Genomic DNA, 20,170 nt, shown 5'->3' with positions numbered 1-20,170 from the left:
CATAAGCTTCCAGCCAGACTGCAATCCTCCTCACTGAATGATACCTATATCAACTTGATCAAAGTAGGGAAAACACTCTCTTAAAACAAATAAATAAATAAAAATGGACTACATAGAAAATGAATTAACCACTAACAAAAGCCTTCATCAGCCAAAATTAAAGGACAATGCATCTATGTATATTTCCTCAGTTAATTTTGAATGACTTCAAGGACTTTAACACTAAAACTTATAGTTCAAAATCACTTTGTTTAACTATTGATCCACAACACTTACTCAGTTTACTAATTTTATCCACTAATAGTTCTAAACATTAATAACTAATATTGGCATTATATTCTTTCATTTTTTGTTTTCTGTATAATTTCATGCACAGCTGCTTTGAAAAAACACCTGTTGTGAAAAGCACTATACAAATAAATTTGACTTGACTTTACTTGACTTATTCAATCGTGCCTTGTGCCATGTATGCTTGGACAGACAAAGACTGTAGCTCAACTAAGCGAAAACCAGCTGTAGCGCAATTGTAACATTGCATGTAAACGTATTGACTGGGAAACAGTCTATTACTCATGTTGATGCAGTGCCCAATGTTGAGCCCAACAATACTAAGTAAAAAAGAAAAAAACACATGGGGGCAAGGGAAAAGGAGTGGAATTGAACCTGAGTTTGGACCAAGCAACTGAGCCAAGTGTGAAAACAGCCTTAATTCCATTTAAGCATGTTATGGCATGTCATATTAATATTCCTTTGTTTGGTACTACACTTCAGACTGGGTGGTTTTCACACTTTTTAATAGACTTTGTGAAGCTATATATTCAAATCTTCCTTAGAGCTTTTCAATTTGTCTTAGGCAGTGAGCTTACAAATGAGATCCAAGTCTGTCAAAAGACACAGAGAGAGATCCCTTTCTCATTCATTCAACCATCACATGGGTCTTTACTAATGCTGCAAATGAGATTGGTCTTACTTGACACAATGCTGGCTGTCTTTCCGCCTCAAACAAAGATTTAAACAAGGATTCCATATGTTTCTTATTCCCAACAGCCCGTATATTCAACCACCAGCAGCCAGAGAGTGAGCAGACATGCCCTGAATTATAATGTAGGTGAGAAATCTACTCCACCAAACATATGTTAATATCATCCATCCAGTTAGTTACTACCAACCAAGGTCTGTGGACTCATTAAAGGAAATGTCACTACTGTATCCGAGACCCTCTATTCATGATGTACTGTAGGTGTGTGGGTAATTAGTCTAGTTAAACAAGGACCTTAATTTGAATTTCTTTGTTCAGAGCAAGAGGGCACAAGTGGGATCTTCTTTTTATAAATAGTTCATATGAATAATTGTATATTGAATGGGAAATTCAGACATATGAGGATGTTCCTCATTAATTAGCATCTCTAAGCACAGATGAAAAAGATATGAAAATGAGGAACATATAGCCAGACTCCTTCACTTCAAATACATTTTATTTATGGGCCTTTTGTTGCCTGAAAATGCCCTTTAGCTGTGACTGTATTGACAATAAAGCACTGCCTCTTGTACCTTGTTGCTTAGGTGCACATGTTTGTGAATGCAGGTCCTTTAGGGTTATCAGCAATAACGAAAATGAAATTTCCTGCAGGAATCGATCCAAACTAGGTCTATTAGAAACTGTTGTTGGGGAAATATCAATTTGCAATCACATTGGCAGTGCACACCAGTGTTGTAGTACTCAAGTCCAGGATACTGATGACTTGTGACTCGTCTCGGACTTGGACTCGAGCATTGGGTGCATTCTGACTTGGAGGAGAGGACTCGTTACAACCGTGAACTTTTGTGTTCTGCCCTTTTATGGCATGAGATCACATGTATGTCATGCCATGTAGGTCTACCGGATGCGCGAGTGCGAATCTCTGCGTTTGCACGCAGATTTCCTTTGCTTTCTCTCAAAACTGGATGTGCGCTCTCAAATCTCCGTGCTCTCGGTCAGAGAGTGCGTGTGCCACTCAAAACATTTCATGTGTACTCGCAAATCTATTATAACATAAATAACTCTGTTTATTCATACAAATATTTTGCCTCTGTAGACGAGGTATAGCAAGGGAGAATACCGGAGTTTGAGGAATCAACTCGCCGTTTTTTCGGTGGTGCATAATACATGGTTAATGTCATACTGACGTAGAAAATGAGAAAATATGTGTGACAAAATCGTAAATCATTATTACGAGCTATAAATATAACGGGAACATAAGATCATGTTGACGTGTGTTCATGCTTTTATGACAGGTGCAGTTTTACATAGAGATGGGGACTGGCTCATGTGATGCGAGTTTAACACAAATGTAGGATAAAACAGTTAAGTAATCCCACTGTTAAAAGGACAAACATCCATCCATCCATCCATCCATCCATCCATCCAGCCATCCATCCAAGAAAAATCTTGTGAATTGCTCCAGCGCCTGAATTATAATGAATTTTGATAATATAACACTAGAGGATAATACCAGAGAATAAATAAATAAATAAATAAATAAATTTCAAATAAATGGCAAGAAGGCACTGTTGTTTAAAGTGGAAAGTAATTTTTCTGACATCTAATTTTTTTATTTCCTTGATTATTGTATAGGCCTATATACATCATTGTGATAGATAGATAGATAGATAGATAGATAGATAGATAGATAGACAGATTGATAGATAGATAGATAGATAGATAGATAGATAGATAGATAGACAGATTGATAGATAGATAGATAGATAGATAGATAGATAGATAGATAGATAGACAGATTGATAGATAGATTGTTTTAAGTTCTCAAGTAATTATTCAAGACAAAGAAACAGGTAGTACTAAAATAAGAACAAAGAAACATTAAGAAACTGCTTAAAGTTTCTAAAAGCAATATCAAACATTCAAGTAACATTAAGAAGAAAAAAAAACCTACAGAGATGGTATTGTTATTGTGAGTATGGTTTCTTGTACAATACACTTTGAAAGGCTGAATGTGTGTGTGTGTGTGTGTGTGTGTGTGTGTGCAAATAAACTTAAAATGGCAACAGAATTGCTTATTTTATGACAGACAAGGACTCGTAACTCAGAATTGTATGCAGTTATTGGCGACTTGACTTGGACTCGACTCTGACACAATATTGGTGACTTGGACTTGGACTCTGACTTGAGCAGTGAGGACTCGGACTCAACATCTAGTGACTTGACTTCAATCCTCCAAATTCCCATGTCTTGTTAAACATTACTCACCCATCTGTGCATTATATGATTGTGGGGATATTCTGGCAAAGTGTTTTACAGAACTGCTACGCCTTATTAAATAACTGTTTATTCAGAAGAGGTAGAATATTGATTTACTTCATTTTTGCTCCTATGTGGATAAAAATGAATTTGCTTATTGTTTAACAGAGTATTGTAGTGACATTTACGCATGCTGCCGGCATCTGCGACAAAGTAGCTCATTCTCTGTTAACAAAAACAAGTGAAGGGCACAATTTCCAGATGGGCCTTTCTCAAAGAGTCAGTCACAGCACTAGGCACATCTGATACCTTTGCAGTGAGTCTGTGGGAGACATTTGGCTCCTCATGTACTGACATGAGGGACATTAAAATTCTGGCTGTACTTTGTGTGCAGTAGTTACTATGAATATGCAATGCCTATAGTTGATATGACAATCAGGCACTGACAATGACTTTATTTAATTATTCCCACTATAAAAAAAGTATAAAGAAAGCATACTAAAAATTGTGTAATCACTGTTGTCTTGGAAAAAATAGAAAGTAACAATTCTTGGTTACGTAAAGTCAGTGTCTATAATTGTGGAAATATGCCTGGGCCATCAGTCAATGAATGCTTATATTGAATTTCAATAAGGAGAAAAAAGAGAAAGTGTATTACAAAGCGTGTCCGTATGTGTACTTATGAACTAGATTTGCTATACTTAAAAGGCCCAAATTTCTGAAAATATCCACACAAATATGGTAAGTTTACATTACTTGAAACATGAGTCATTTTCGTAATTATAAATGCCAAAAAGCAACTGTAAGGGGAATATTCAGGGTGTAATAATTATAATTTGCTTAAATTAATGGAAGGTACTATCAAGTTATTTGGTTTGTGCACAAGTTTGATTTCCCTACTAAAAAAAAACAAAAACATCTTGAACCAGCCTAAGCTGGTCAGACCTGTCTGATTGCTGGTTTTATTAGGGTTTGGGCACTTTTCTGCTGGTCAAATTGGAAGATCAGCTGGGCAACTAGCTAAACCAGATGAACACCACCTTTGCCAGACTGGGCAATAAGCTAGTTTACCCCCAACCTGGTTTCATGGAAACACGTTACTATACCTGCATTTTACATGGCTTTTGTACATATCACAGCATTTTAGTAGTAAAATTAACATCTGAGGTGCTACAACAACAATCACTTTCATTCACTTTCACACAAATCACGAATAAAGCAGCAGATTACCAGTTCATAAATTTTGTTCTTATATGACACCCAATTTGTTTTACTACAGCTATGATTGTAAGCATTACATTTTAATGTTTGCATTACATAACCAACTATATTAACCAGCTTGTTCAGGGCAATCAAATTGCGCAGCAGCTCAACTGATAGAGCATTGTACTTGTGATGCAAAGGACCGGGGTACGAGTCCTGAAGTGCACTCGAATTGACATGTGAGCCAAAAATGTCACTGAAGCACCAGCACATCACATTGTTCCTTAAGTAATTGCATTTTTCATCTCACTCAAGATTAAGTGCACTCGAATTAACATGTGAGCTGAAAGTGTCATTGAAGCACCAGAAAACCACATTGTTCCTTAAGCAATTGCGTTTTTCATCTCACATTTGCTTTTTATGACACTTGGTTAGGTTTAAGGTTTAGGGTACGGAGGTCAGTTTTGTTGATGTAAAACTCGATAGAGCATTAACCTTAAAACCTCATCTGTTTGGGAGCCACTCAACTCAGAACTGCCGCAAAATGTGCAAGGAGCCACCTTATAAAATTTGGCAAAAAGGTTGCCACAATCACATAATTTACATGAGATATACATGAGATGCACTTAGTTTTCACATTCTGAGCCTCAAAAATAGCATTGCAACCTTGCCATCTTGGCTGAGTGATGTGTGCACAGCAGAAGGCTGATATGTGCAAGGCAAGGCCTCAGGAACTTTCTCTGAGAGAGAAACACGCTCCAGTGAGAAGACAGTTGTGCTAAAAACAGGTTCGCAGCACACTGCACCATACCCAGCCCGTGTCAAACCGAATATACCACACATGCATCAAATCATAGAAGCCTGATCATGAATGATTCAGTCAGATAGCACTCTGTCATGTGGAGTCCGCCATTCATTATCCATGGAGATAACAAGATTCTCATTAGCTGGTGGAATCAGCAAGTGATACTCACAGCTTGAGCACATAGATGCCAAATTTTCAAGTAGGGACTCATGGAAAAGTAATGAGCTCTATCCTCAAATATTTGGGAGATGATGGATCACCTGTTCCTCAGTGGGAGTATGAAGATCTCACAACAGGAAACGGATCAGAGAGGTTTGAGTTTTGTCATTATGTTGCATTGTTGGAAGGAATGTAGATGACGCTGGTGATATTTCAACTTTGAGGTGTCCCACAATTCAGTGGCATCCAAAATGTAGCAGACCTACATTACAGACAAAGTTTAAATGTGAAACATTGGGTGTGTAGATCTTGTGCTACAATGTAGCTACAATATTTACAATTATTTTGGTGAAATTTCACTAGTCTTCACAGAAACATTTTTCCTTACTAAACTACTCAACTACATTAACTGATTTGACCTATTCCTACTAAATTTCTATGACAGAGAAAGATGGCTTCTCTGTACCATTTCCTGTCCATGAGCTTCTAAATCTTGATATTATGCATAAAATGCCCTTTACAGAATATTCTGAGTTGGCAGAACAAGGCAAATAATACCAAAATGTCTGAAATGACAATCAGAAAAACAGACAAAAAAGAAACCGGGTGCCTGAAATATAAGAACTGATATGATATCTCTCTACTCTCATCATATTTTATAGCTCATTATCGTAGACGTGGCACAGCGTGAGAAATGACGAGCTCTTCAAACAGCCCTCATATCACACTCCTTTCCAAAATAGGAAAATGTCAGGAAACTGCAAGATGCGGATGGTGTTCTATTTGTGTGTGTTTTGCGTGTGTATGTGTGTGTGCAGCTGTCGGGGACAGAAGCTAAAATTAAAACCTGTTACATCTCAACTTTCATCATTCATCTGACTATTATGACTAAACATTCACTATCCTATCCATCCAAGATAATAAGGAAACTTCAGTGAGAATAGGCCGAAGAGTGCTTACAGCTTTCATTTTTAGAGCTGGTGTTATTTTCTGTTCTGTTCTAATTGTTTAGTATATGTGCAATGTGACATACAATGTCCAGTATATACTGTATGTTTACCAATATGTGCAGAATAATGTCCTTTTTTTCACAACTTACCTAATATATATTCCCAACCTTAATATACTGTATATATGGCAGGCAAATTTGGAGAGCTCAGAAAATCCAGTTAATATACTGCTAATATACTTGCTTGTTACATACAAGAGCAATCTATGCATTAATAAATAAATACAAGATCGCATACCTTATCTGGTCCTTAAAATGCTTTACGATCTTTACATGCAGAGAAGCATAATCAACTATGCTTTTCGAAAGACACCTGTATCTCACTATATCTATTGATCTAAAACCTTAGAGTTGGCAGCTCATTTATCTTCCTTTACTGAAGAAATAGACAATTCAGCACTGACCAATAAAACACAATCAAATTGCTTGTAATTAAATTTACAGATTGGTTTTCCTGGGCCTGAATGAGGTTAATTATATTTGTTAGGCGTTTGAAATTTGTCCTGATAATATCCTTGGATGTCATTCATTTAGGTCAATTAGTAACTGTCTGGGTCTGAAACAATCTCTAAAACATACCAGCACTTGTTAGGATTTCTTTGTCTTGTGTTATGGTGTTTTTAATTTTTTTATTATATATATATATATATATATATATATATATATATATATATATATATATATATATATATATATAATTATTATTATTATTATTATTGTTATTTTTTTTATTTTTTTTATTTTTTTTTATTTAATCGCAGAGCTGGCTTCCCTTAACATTATACATGTATCTAGGCTATGTGCAGTCAATCCCTTTGGTACTGGATGATCTGTCTAACTCTGCAGGTTTGTACTTGAATCTGGGTCATGTGCAAGTAGTTGGGGTTCATTTTTCTCAAAGCACATCTTAAAATAAGTGCTAAGATGTAACATTATATGCAGGGAAGAACTAGATATAGCTGGCAGGCATATTCCAATAAAACATTGTTTATTTACAGTAAAGCTGCACTACATAACTTTGTGCTCTCTAGTGACATCTGTGGTTTAAATTTAAAATTGCAAGCAATTTGCGGAAGAACACATAACATCCGTCGTGTTTTGACACTAATGCTCTGGCTCATGAATCTGATGATTTGAGGGTACCTGGACATCGCCTGTGTGATAATGACTGGAAGATATTCATAACATGCTATTTTCATGTTGATATAATTATGTTATACGATTAAACATTTAAAAATGAAATATTACTTGCTTAATCAACACTCTTATTTACATATTTTAAATGAATGAATTGTACACTTTTCTGATATTACACTCAAAGCACTTTTACCTAGAGAACAGGGAACTCTCCGGAATCACCACCAGTTACAAGTATATTTTAATATGATATATTCAAGTGTTTTGTCGACTATTAATGTTTGTATTGAATTATACTTATCAATTTAAGAGGTGAAACTCGTGATACTGCTGATTTGAGTTCAATGTAAGACTTTGAACGCTCTTTTCTCATTATTAATCTTGTCAATGAAATCAATGATGAAAACATTTGTTGACAAAAGGTTTTTTGATTTCATCAATGATAACGAAGACGAGACGAAAAAGGCGCATCATGAAGATTATTAAATGATTTCATTAAAGCATACTGTTGAAGAAAATATGACGATAAAAATTACACTGCAAGATATTAACAGTGCAAGATATAAACAGAAGAAGAAACATCTTGATAATCTGTAAACAGATATTAGATATGGATTCATTTAATCCATTGTTGGGCATTTCTCAGAATACCATAGCAACTACTTAGCACTGTCGCAGCTATAGGCAACTATAACATATAGAAATGATAAAAATATAGTTAGGCCTTCTTAAATTATTTGATAAATAATAAAGAAACCTGACAGAGTTCAAAGAAAACACCCACTGACAACAAACCCACCAACTAAATCCCATGTTGGCATCACAAATGTCACATTTTTCAAAGCCACCATGACCACAGCTCTTACGACAGGGACATCATTATCAGAGATGCTATTTCTACTCCAGTGCAAAGATTATTTAATTTTGCACTTCCTGAATACGGTGATAGACTTGAACTTGTGAATTAAGGCAGGTGAGTTAAATTATAGCCTGACCAAACACCGGCAACGGCAACCTGCTGTTACCTTATAATGATCTGAATATGCGGCTGTGTAGCCCCAGGCATCTGCTAATGTGGGCTTGTGTTAAATCTTAATATAAAATATGAATCACAACCCAAGATATAAGAACACAGCTGAGGGATTCAAATTCATTGTTTTTATGGTAATGTTACATAAAGAATAGTTTATTGAGGCCAAAATTCCTAGTGATGGAAAGAAGGCTAGTTGAAAAACTTTATGTAATGAAGCTGTCAGCTAGCTATACGTAGCTAACATTTTACATATGAGAAGGTTCTTGTTTGCATCATACTGGTGGCATGCAGTGTTCAAACATTCCACCTGTGATCCTAATCCTGTGGTATGGAGATTAGAGTACATACATGCTTCAGTAGAGCACTGAAAAACTAATAAATATTGTTCTAGTTGATGCATATTTGCCTTGTGCCAATCAACAAATTATCAGTTCAAAATGGCCAGTATTAATGCTGTCTTCAAGCCATGTTGGAATGACTGTATTTATGAAATGAGCACACGGATGCCATCACAATGTTAAAATTATCAGTGGGAAACTCTTGATTTTCTTTTAGTTTGAAATTTTAAAGTTAGGAAGTGTCAATTAAAGAATCAAGGGTGAAAGCTAAATAGTATTGATCATAATAAGTTGTAATTGTGAATGTTGACTGTATCATTTATCTTGTACGCATTTTATACTAAGGGAAAGCTTGCCAGAAATTTAAACTCATTAATCCGAGGCTGACAGACATGCTTTACCAAACTACAGTACTACAGGTCTGTGGTAGTGCAAGAATTTTCAAATACATAGATAAAGTATCACTTAAGGCTAATTCACACTGTTCCAACAAACTCCAACATTTCAAACATTCTAAGGCACCATTCACACCAATTGTGTTTTTGTGTCCACCTGTGCTGTTTTAAATTGTTTTTATATCTCAACCTGTCTAGTATATGTTACACTACTTTGACGTTGCTTCATTCTCACTGATTTCAGTGTCTTGTACAGGAGCAGTGCGTTTTTACTCATGCCGTTTCCTCCACTGAAAACCGAGGGTTTTTAAAAGTTTAGAAAACAAATGAGGTTAGGAAACTGAAAATGGAGATTTCAAACTTAAAAAGTTGATAAGTATAACTGTCCCAACAAACACCAACAGGGTTAGGTGTGTGCATCCAGGTGTTGTTATTAATTTTGTTACACTAGTCCTTAAAATGTTCCGGTATTTTTTGGGAATTAAAAAACAAATATGAATTCCCCAACCTCTCTTTTTTGGGTCGGTCACACATCACATTGTGAACAATTTCTGAACTTGTATGTAGGTACTTCCTAGGAGGACTTGAAGGCTGCATATGATAAGTTGTTTATATATGTAATTTCCTTGAAAATACTGCCACCTATATATTACAAAAGAGAAAAAGAAGTTACTATAGAAAGATTTGTGGGGAGACATGGCTGTTTTTATTAAAACCAACATATTTTACAACTTTGGCATACAGGGAACATCCCATTATAGTCTGTTTCAACTCTAAAGTAAAACTTACGAACTCTCCTTGTGACTTGTCTTGGTTACTACCATGAACTCAATTTATGCTTTTGTTCTCCACAAATCTAATAATGGATGATCCCTGGCACAATATTAATTGAAAACAGCCTAGACCAGATAAACTTGTTCATGATGACCAGCTTAAATGACCAGTTAAAACCTATTGCAAGTTATTAGTAGAGTATGTTAGGATTAGGCATTTTCATACTGGATTTTGCTGGTCACCCAGCATACAGTATCTACACTGGTCAAGCTGGTCTACCTGCAATCAGCTTAATAAGCTTGTGCCAGTAGCAGACCTGGGTTACCATGATTTTGCCATGTAGGAAGTGTTCCTGGATCAACATCTTTTGTTGTTCCTGGAAAAAAATTTTTCCAAAGAAACATAGTCCTAACCCTAACCCTAACCCTGCCCCTTGCCCTAACCATAATCTACCCCCAAAATCACTTTTCAGTTATTCTACACATGCAGTAGAGGTCTTCAACCCGAGCCCGAACTTGTCAAGTTCCAACAAAACTTTTTTGATTTTACCCGATGAGGCCATTTAACCACAGCAGTGTAGAGCGGATTTACAGACAGTGACAGTTTGATTATTTTTATTTGACTTTAATGTGAGATTTTATCTTTTTTAGATCTATTTATTGTGCTATTTAGGCCCATAGCTCACTGTGCACTTTATCTGCTGCTATTCTGAGTAGTATTTCAGAAAAGTCCTTTGCAAGAAACGTTCTTTATTCCCACATCCTGACTCCCGACAAAAAACAATCAATCGTGAAACCTCGCGGTTAATCGAATGTTAAAAACGCTACCTGTACACATCCCTAATATGAATAGTGTATAAGCCCCTAACCTTGTAGCCCTAGTCCTAACTCAGCATTAACCCTATAATCTCACTGGTTGATAGAAATGTTGTTCCAGGACCAACAAGGATGTTGATCCACGAACATGTGCTACTTGGTGAAATCACGGTCACCAACAGACCATCATTGCTCTTCTAAAACCAGAATGCCACCTTTTAAGCTGATCCAACCAAAATTTAAGCATGTCCAAACTGGTCAGAACTGATCACAGATGAAACAAAAAATCTAATCTAGGATCAAAACAAAAACAAAAAAGTTTAAGAATCTGTCATAGAAAAATCCATGTTGGTCAACCACTAATCTGAATTTGGGGAGGCACATCCCCCTCAGTGTTTATGATGGTTACTTCACTGAAGCTGATTGTTCAGCATGGAAAGGTGACCTGCACATTCCTCCTGAACAGCTCCTCATCAGTAAAAGATCTATGTAATCATCACTGACCTTTGATACACTTTCAGTTTCGCTCCAGGGAAAATCTTGAATCCTGATCATTATGAGAGACGAGAGAGGCGGAAGAGTTGGATGACCAGAGATTTTAGGGTGTGGTTGAGGTGGTGGGGCAAGAGAGAGAATCAGTCTCTGAGATCAGTTGTCGTCATAACAGATGAGAGCTGCAATTTAATCCTGCTTAATACTGCGGAAATTTCATTCTGTCCACCGGCAGCGAATGGCTTTAGATTACTCTCTCTGCACAGAGTGCATAGACAACATAAAAGAAGTATTCATCCATCCCCTGTCACTCCTGTTGTATCATTGTCTTTTATTATTGCCATAGACAAATAGCAGCTAGTGCCTCATCTTGATCAAGTCTGGTGTGGAGATGCTTTGCTTTGAGACTTGCATTGCTTATTTTGAGGAGGAAATGACTGTCTGTCTCTGTGATGCAGAGCTGTACTTGTTTGGTTTGCTTTGGTTCATTTAACTGACTGGTTTTATGAGCTGCACAACATAAAATGAGCTTTAGTGTTGAATCAAATGAGCAGTCAGCTAAAAAGATGATGGACAAAGAGAGTAGAAATAAACAGCTAGTCAATGTAAGTTAATATGGCTATCACTCAGCTTTCACTTGGTATTCAGGCAATATATCACAGATGATAATAAATCAAAATCTTAACAATGATGTTCAAACAGACTGTTGAATTCTTGGTTGCTGTCATTCCAATCTCTTTAAATGAAATGGCATTAGCAACCCATTTTGACTTGATTTTATCCATCAGTAATTTATTGGATTGTGAAAAGTGGGCATTGCATTTACGAATGGAGCCAGGTGGTTGGAGGATTGCAGGGTTACAAGCATGTTCTTTCTTTGGAATCTCATGAACTGATGAATAATGCACAACAACACCAGGAATGTGTATTAAAAAGTTAATAAAATCAATTTTGATTTCATGTTAACTTTAAGTCATTAAATCACAGTTCAACAGCCACAATTTGCAAATTTTTCCCAAGTTTTATCATTAATAGTTAACCTTTCACTAATTTACAAATGTCAAATGTACAAATTTGATATGCAGTAAATGCTTCAAATTTACATTAGAATTTATGTATATACAGTATCCTTGAATCTTCTCTACCAATATGTTTGCTACTCAAGTACAAGTGATTTTCAGTGGTTGAACACTCAAACCACAAAAAGGAAATGAACTGCTAATCTACAGGGGTCTGAGTGCATTTTACCACCACTGCACATTGTACTGGTTTACGGTCAAATTAATATTATTTAGTTATTCTCTTTTTAATACTTCCTTTTTAATGTTTTCTCTGTTTTGTATATTCAATATATCTTTATCTTTTTATTTATTTTGTTTATTTTTTTCAGATGTTATTATAATTTGTTTCCTGATGTGCAGGAAAAAAATAAGAGAAAATGCATCTTTTTCTGTCTAAAATGTTTTTGTTAACTCAAAATTAAAAAAGAAAGAAAAACCCAGACAGCTTATTTTTAGCTGTCTGGGTTCCGGAAGAATTTTTCCCATTCATTCTTTTCCTTAGGGATTTCAACAAAGCCAACCAGTCTTAAGGTGAATCACAACTTTACAAACTTTGATTTGTAGCAAAAAAAAAAAAAAAAAAAAAAAAAAAAAAAAAAAAGGATTTAGAAATTTGACCACTTTAACTGTGCACTTCAATGAACTACAATCTCATGAGTGACGTAATCGAATTAAAAGCGATGGTAAAATATAAAACTATTGACTTAAAGTGGTTGACTATAAGTATAAAAACAATAGTTTTTAAGTTTATTGCAAAATATTCCAATACATACTCTACAAATATATAAGCATTTTGAGAGTGAAGGGATACTGACTCGAATGTTCATCATGGGAGTGGCCGGTCGCTGCTGGCCTCTTTTTTTTTTTTTTTTTGTGGTTTGTTTGTTGAGACTTTCTGATTGCTAGAGACATATCCTGTCAGTTTATTCGAGAACGCTCATGCACATTAGCTGGTTGGCTTGAAAAATATTTTTTTTTTTTTTAGCTAAAAAAGTACAGATTATGATACGATTGTTATCAGATTTTATCGCTTTTTTGAAATATGTTATTTGATCTGAATCGTTTTGGAGTTGTCACTCTTTCTACTTTAAGTAAATAGGAGCTGTACTGTATCAATAGAAAATAGCTGCCCGGAGGTGTTACAGATATGGATGCAGAGTTGCCTTAAAGGGCTTTGAATATAATTAATCATTTATATCCATTACAGACATCAGTGAGTAGCTCACATCCTGGTTAAGAGCAGCATATTCAGTGTAGCGCAGTGCATGTTGATGTATCTCTCTGCGCAACAACCTGCACTCCTCTCTTCAACTCTCCCTTGATGAATCGCCCAGCTGTGTGTTACATAACCGCTTTTCTCTGAGTTCACGTATGCACCTATTTTCACGCTCTCCTGTTCAGTTTCTCTCCCTTTAATCATGTGCTGTAGTACAATATGCTGGCATACACAAATAAACCAGTTCATGCAAAACAAAGAGCTCCCTGAAGACAGTTACTTACAGCTAATTAATTAATATTACACAGCATCCTATGTAATATCCATAAAACTGTCAATCTGCTGTTAATAATTTAGCTGTATGCATGAGGTACACCAGGACTTCAATCCAAAGAACATTATATGTATAATTGTAAATTAATTATAATAAAGACACAGGTCATTTAAAAAATCTGGTGTACCAAATTAAGATGCTTGACAGGGCATGGCATTTGCTACTCAGGTGCACCGTAATCCATGCATAGCTCAGCGAGTATTGAGGCTGACTACCACCCCTGGAGTCGCGAGTTCGAATCCAGGGTGTGCTGAGTAACTCTAGCCAGGTCTCCTAAGCAACCGAATTGGCCCGGTTGCTAGGGAGGGTAGAGTCACATGGGGTAACCTCCTCATGGTTGCGATTAGTGGTTCTCGCTCTCAATGGGGTGCATGATAAGTTGTGCATGGATCATGGAGAGTGCATGAGCCTCCACATGCAGAGTCTCCGTGGTGTCATGATGAACGAGCCACGTGATAAGATGCGCGGATTGGCGGTCTCAGAAGCGGAGGCAACTGAGACTTGTCCTCTGCCACCCGGATTAAGGTGAGTAACTGCGCCAACATGAGGACCTACTAAGTAGTGGGAATTGGGCATCCAAATTGGGAGAAAAAGGGGATAAAAAAAAAAGTTATCCAATATAGTGTACGTCATCAAAGAGTTAAATCTAATACCTTAGATGAAAGAAGGGAAATTAAGTCACAGCATGTGCACTTTTAAAATATCTACAGCTACAATATGCCATCTTTAATCTCGTGGTAGCCACACATTCAGTAACAGTCTGATCATGAGGGATGAATAAAATCTGAAAGGTCTATTAAGCTGAAGAGGTGACCGGTGTCTCACCCACATTTGTTTCTAAGCTCGGAGGCACACAGCGCACTACCAGTATCACAAATTTAAAGTTATTGATTCGTTATTGTGCCCTGCAAATCAGCAGCACACATAAAACATGCTGCTTGAAGGATCATCGAGGTTGCTTTTATAGCAAGTAAAGGCATGTGTTAACCAGTTTGTGAATTATACAGTGACGTACCACCTGAAATGATCGCAATGGAAAGTGCATAAGCAATATACTGTTGCTGATGTTACGAGTTTTGTTTCCTTGCATCTATTTGCCAACAGGTGAAACTATGCACTCTGAATAACTTGTAATCTAACTTTTATCATTACTAAAACTTGGCTATCAGCACTATGGTGTGAGACTAGATAATTTTTTCTTTCTCTTAAAGCAAAGATGAAGAGATTTGGTCCAGATAAGTGGTGTGGCTCACCCACTGTCTACACTACAGCACTGTGGATATAGGCATAACATGCTGCTCATTAGCACTAATGGCAACCAGAGGTCACTCTTAGTGGCACCCATTAAAAATTTGCTAAGGTTTATTGATTTCCATGACATGAAGGAGGTCAAAAATTTGCTCTAGTCCATTAATAAAACGAGACACTTGCAAGGCCTTAGTTATCTTTAAATGGTTGGAGAACAAGAGTAAGTCTATAGTTACCATGACATCTTTTATTATCTCTGATTACTGCTATGAAATTTTCATGTAAAGGAGCCATCAATAGTCTCTGAAACAGCTCCATTTGGAACCCTAGAATTAGCTTTGTGATTGTAACAATATAGGCATGGTTAAAGGTGATGAGTGTAATTTCTGCGCTATTAGCAGGACCAAATGGAACTGCAAAAATAATGACTGTTTTTAAAACACGCCACCCATCAGCCATTGTACGTAACAGGTAGTCCAGCCCAGTTTAGCCAATATTGCTATGTCAGTCTTTCAGGATACTCAAACAAACAGAGCATTGTGGTGGTGCAACAGTGTTTACACTTTTTGTGGAAATAAACCTACAGATGGCTTACTTATAGATGTCTCTGCACATTAAATCTGGGTTAGGGCATTGGGGTAAACTGGGGTGTTTTAAGTATTTTATCATGGGAAAAAAAAAGAGCCAACACATCCAATGAAATGTGCACCACAACACGTGCTTGACCGAAAACACGGAGTCCGACTTACAAAGAACATCTTCAAATTTAATTTTCATAGCACTCCTGTGGTGAAAACCATGAGTTCATTAAAAGCCATTAAGTCTCTTTGTTCAAATGCATAATTATTCAGTTGTTAACCAGAACAAAGAGATAGAGTCACAGAGGCTTATAGTGAAAAGCAGCCACATAGATATATTAGAGAGAACCCTGCTGTGAGTGGTGTTCATAGTAAAATATTAAAGAGTACACCGACATGCAGTCACTTTCAAATCCAGCTAAATTCTCTACCAAACCTCTGTGGCTGAATTTACTTATGGATTGTGCTTATGGATTTGCTTTATAGATTTATTTCTGATCTGATTCTGATTGTTATGTACAGTATATGTGTGTGTGGGTGGGTTATGGGTGGTTTACAAGGACATTTTTTTAGGTTACAAACTGGTAATTACAATTATGCTATAAATGTGGTTTATGAGAATTTCTGGTGTCCCCATAATTCAAATCGCTTAAAAAACATACTAAACGATGTTTTATTGAAAATGTAAAAATGCAGAAAGTTTTTTGTGAGGGTTAGGTTTAGGGGTAGGGTTAGGGGATAGAATCTATAGTTCATATAGTATAAAAAATCATTATGTCTATGGAGAGTCCTCATAAGGATAGCCGCACCAACATGGATTAAAATTGAAATTGTGACTATTTATATTCCAAAACATCTTTGCATAAATAATAATGTTATTGCTAATAATTTTATTAAATATTATTAATTGTAAAATATGCATAATGCATGCTATGTTTTTATTGCTGTTGTCTTTTTATTATTTAGCCCAAAAGTAGCTCAAAAGTATGTATTTTGTATTTAAATGGGGATTTATGTAAAAAAAAATACAGATATAAATAAAAAATATATGTATATACTATAGATATACAAAAATGAATATATATATATATATATATATATATATATATATATATATATATATATATATATATATATATATATATATATATATATATATATATATATAAACAACTTTGCATGTAAATAATGTCATTATTATTAAATGTTGTAATTCTTATTATTAATAAAATATTTATAACACATATTATGTTTTTATTGTCATTGTCTATTGATAATTTTTTTTGGTGTATAAAATTCCATTCTATCCAAATAACTTAGTTACAGACAACTTAGAACATACCTCACAACACAAGTGGACAAGGACCATTTAATACTATACTGTATAAAAAGTGGTCATTTGATTTTTAAGAGTTTAGACGTAGAGCAATGGAGCCAATCCTTTGTACTTCACTTGAATTTTTCATACATGAGATCTTAAAGGAATAGTTCATCCAAAATTGAAAATTCTGACATCATTTACTCACTTTCATGTTATTCCAAACCTCACCTGTATGACATAATGTTCTCTCTCAGTTTATATTTTATAATTATGCCAAAAATGCAGTTTTAGCTGTGCCTCTGCTAACACAAAGCAATCTCTAAGATTTTGTTTTCCTCACCACATTCCCTTTCCTCAAGATACTTCTAATAGGTTCTATTCCTATAACATGTATTTTTTTTTTCTTTGATCACCACGAATCCACGGAGGAGCTGGGTGGGTTGACACCCAGGGTGGTTTGGAGACGGTTTATTCCAGTTTTGCTTTTCATCAGTAGCTCAGATGAGCGTTGCTCAAATAAATAAGTAGTATAAATAGTGACTATTCAGAAACACCTAGCCGAACAAACTCTCTCTCCCAAAACCTTTAGTTATAGGTAGGATATAATACAGCAGCATATACTGACTAAAAAACTATCTCATCGTTAACATTTAATGAACAGTAACAAACTGTTTTTGCATCTGAGGAAGGTTACAATGGTGCTTCTGTTGCCCGTGAGACATTTAGAAGATATAAATAATGCATATGTTTTTATCCATTACATTACGTAATGATGCTTTTCACATCAAAAGGAGAAGGCCAACAAATTCCTCTTCTTTTCAGTTATCTTACCAAAGCAATAATTAAGAACATTGGGCAGAAACTTAAATTAGTGATGCCAAGTTTTGCTAGTTTTCCTGCAAATCTTTTCCTCACGCTTGACGAATTTGTCCTTAAACTATCCAAAAATGACAACATTGCTGCACTGTCATCTCAGATTATTGCATCTCTACAGGATAATTATTGTCACTCTGTATTGATTATGTAACTGCTTCCAAAATCTACTCAGCAGCACCAGACACTCATTGATTAATTCTGTAAACAGAAACATCATTTGTGTGGCTCCACATCTTTACTTAAATACCTTTTAGGCTTATTTTACTTTGCACTGAAGCAAGGGCGTAGATTTGGCTTGAACATTGGGGGTGGGTTGTGTGTGTGTTGGGGGGGTGGGTACAGTGTAAAGAATTTACATGTTTCCATTGATCATGGTATAAATATTGCGGGGGTTTTACTTGCTTGTTTTTATTGTTGGGGGGGGGGGGGGGGGTTCAGTGCTGAATCTACGCCTGAGCAGTGAAGCTTAGTTCTCATGTCATACAATTCTTTAATATTTCATAAACTTTTGCTCTGCAAGAACCCCACTCTTTTTTGCATCCTCCAGTATGGACTTTTAAAAAACAAAGCATTACACTCCACTGTATCATTACATACTGCATCTTTTACCTTCAACATAAAAAATTAACACAGGCATGTAAACAAACAATCAACTTTCTTACCGTAAATTAATGCTGACTGTGCACCAAATATAGTCCCTCTTCTTTTTGAAAATTAAAAATTCCAAAATAGGGGGTATCCGGTGATGATGGCCTGGGCTCAAACATGAGACAGATGGATCAAGCCAGACAGCCAGAAGAGATGCTGAAAAGGAAGATTAGGATGCAAGCACTCCCTCTCTCTGACTCTCACTCACACTCTCCCTCCTCCCAATCCGTTCATCATAGGAGGAGCACCCGAACACGCCCAAGCAACTCACAATGGTTGCGTCCATCCCTACCTCTGTTCATCACTCACTCCCACATGTGCCATGTAACCAGAGAGAGAGAGAAAACAGGAATGCTCATCAGGGAGGAGGAATTGGGCTTGGCAGATGGATAGTTGCTAAGGGGAGGGGGGAGGGAGTTAAAGCTTTATATTTATGATGGATGTCTGGTTAACTGGACTGGAATGAATATGCAAAACAGTTCACAGCAGTTCACCTGAGCAGAGTATCACTGCTTGTTAACTTCTGTTATGATACACATTCAACCTGTGTCTTTACATTTGATAGTCATAGATTTATTTAATTTATTCAAGTATATATTGGACTACTGGAAATGCGATGTTTCCTAAACAAGTTTAGTCAGTTTTAGTCAGTTTTACCAAATTAAAACAATCTATTAAAATCCTTAAAACAAGGTGTGTAAATTATCTATCCATCCATCCTTCCAGTCAAATAAATGACTGTTCTATACAAATCATTGCTCAATCTTAGATAAATGGTCACTGGAGCTTAATTGCCCTTGAACTACCTTGTGTAATACAAACGATTTACCCAAAAAAGATATGTTCCTGGAACAACCGCATTTCACGCAGTAAATCCATCTCTTACCTAATCATAGATCTTACCCCATCCCAAACCCTAACCCTAAAGACTGGATTATACTACACAACTTTAAAAAAGTGAAATAAGTAAATGTCTACACAAAAACTGGGCCTCACACACTAAATGACGTGGAATCACAAAATAAAGTCAATACGAATTCAACAAACTCACAAAGAAGCACACGGCCTCCCATTAACTCATCATCAACATCGTAGAGGCATTAATCCTCTTGCCACAACTCAAGTAACTTTTCCATTGCAAAGCTCCAAGTCGAGTAGTCCCACACACTACATTTCCATTGTCAGGTCACCTTTTGACTTTAGATTTGAGTCGTGGAGCATCATACACAACTATATTTCTTCTGTAGTTGGGTCTGAAATGCGTTTGATATGTTTTGAGCATTTCACAGAAACAGTGGTATCTGGAACAGAAAATCTTAAAAGATCAAAACAGTAGTGGTTCTCCTAGATCTAACACCATCCTCATATAAATAAGGGACCATGCTCCACTGCTGTATTCTTGCACCAGCATATTGCTATGATGAATAGATTAATGCAGTATTTATATGGTGCAAGGGGAATCAAAATTCTGCCTGACCTAATATGGAGCT

At 36.0% G+C, this 20,170-nt stretch overlaps 1 protein-coding gene across 1 annotated transcript in view; it reads right to left on the bottom strand.

Annotated features, from left to right (window-relative positions):
- Positions 1–18,878, bottom strand: part of LOC127437805 (synaptic vesicle glycoprotein 2B-like) — a 39,669-nt gene extending 20,791 nt beyond the window's left edge. Inside the window, exon 1 of the mRNA XM_051692993.1 lies at positions 18,695–18,878. The gene's annotated coding sequence lies outside the window, so the exon portion shown is untranslated. The remainder of the gene's footprint in view (positions 1–18,694) is intronic.
- Between the last annotated feature and the right edge of the window lie 1,292 nt (positions 18,879–20,170).

Source organism: Myxocyprinus asiaticus, chromosome 48, assembly GCF_019703515.2.
Source record: "Myxocyprinus asiaticus isolate MX2 ecotype Aquarium Trade chromosome 48, UBuf_Myxa_2, whole genome shotgun sequence".
Taxonomy (NCBI): Eukaryota; Metazoa; Chordata; class Actinopteri; order Cypriniformes; family Catostomidae; genus Myxocyprinus; species Myxocyprinus asiaticus.
This window is presented reverse-complemented; position numbering and strand designations above follow the sequence as displayed.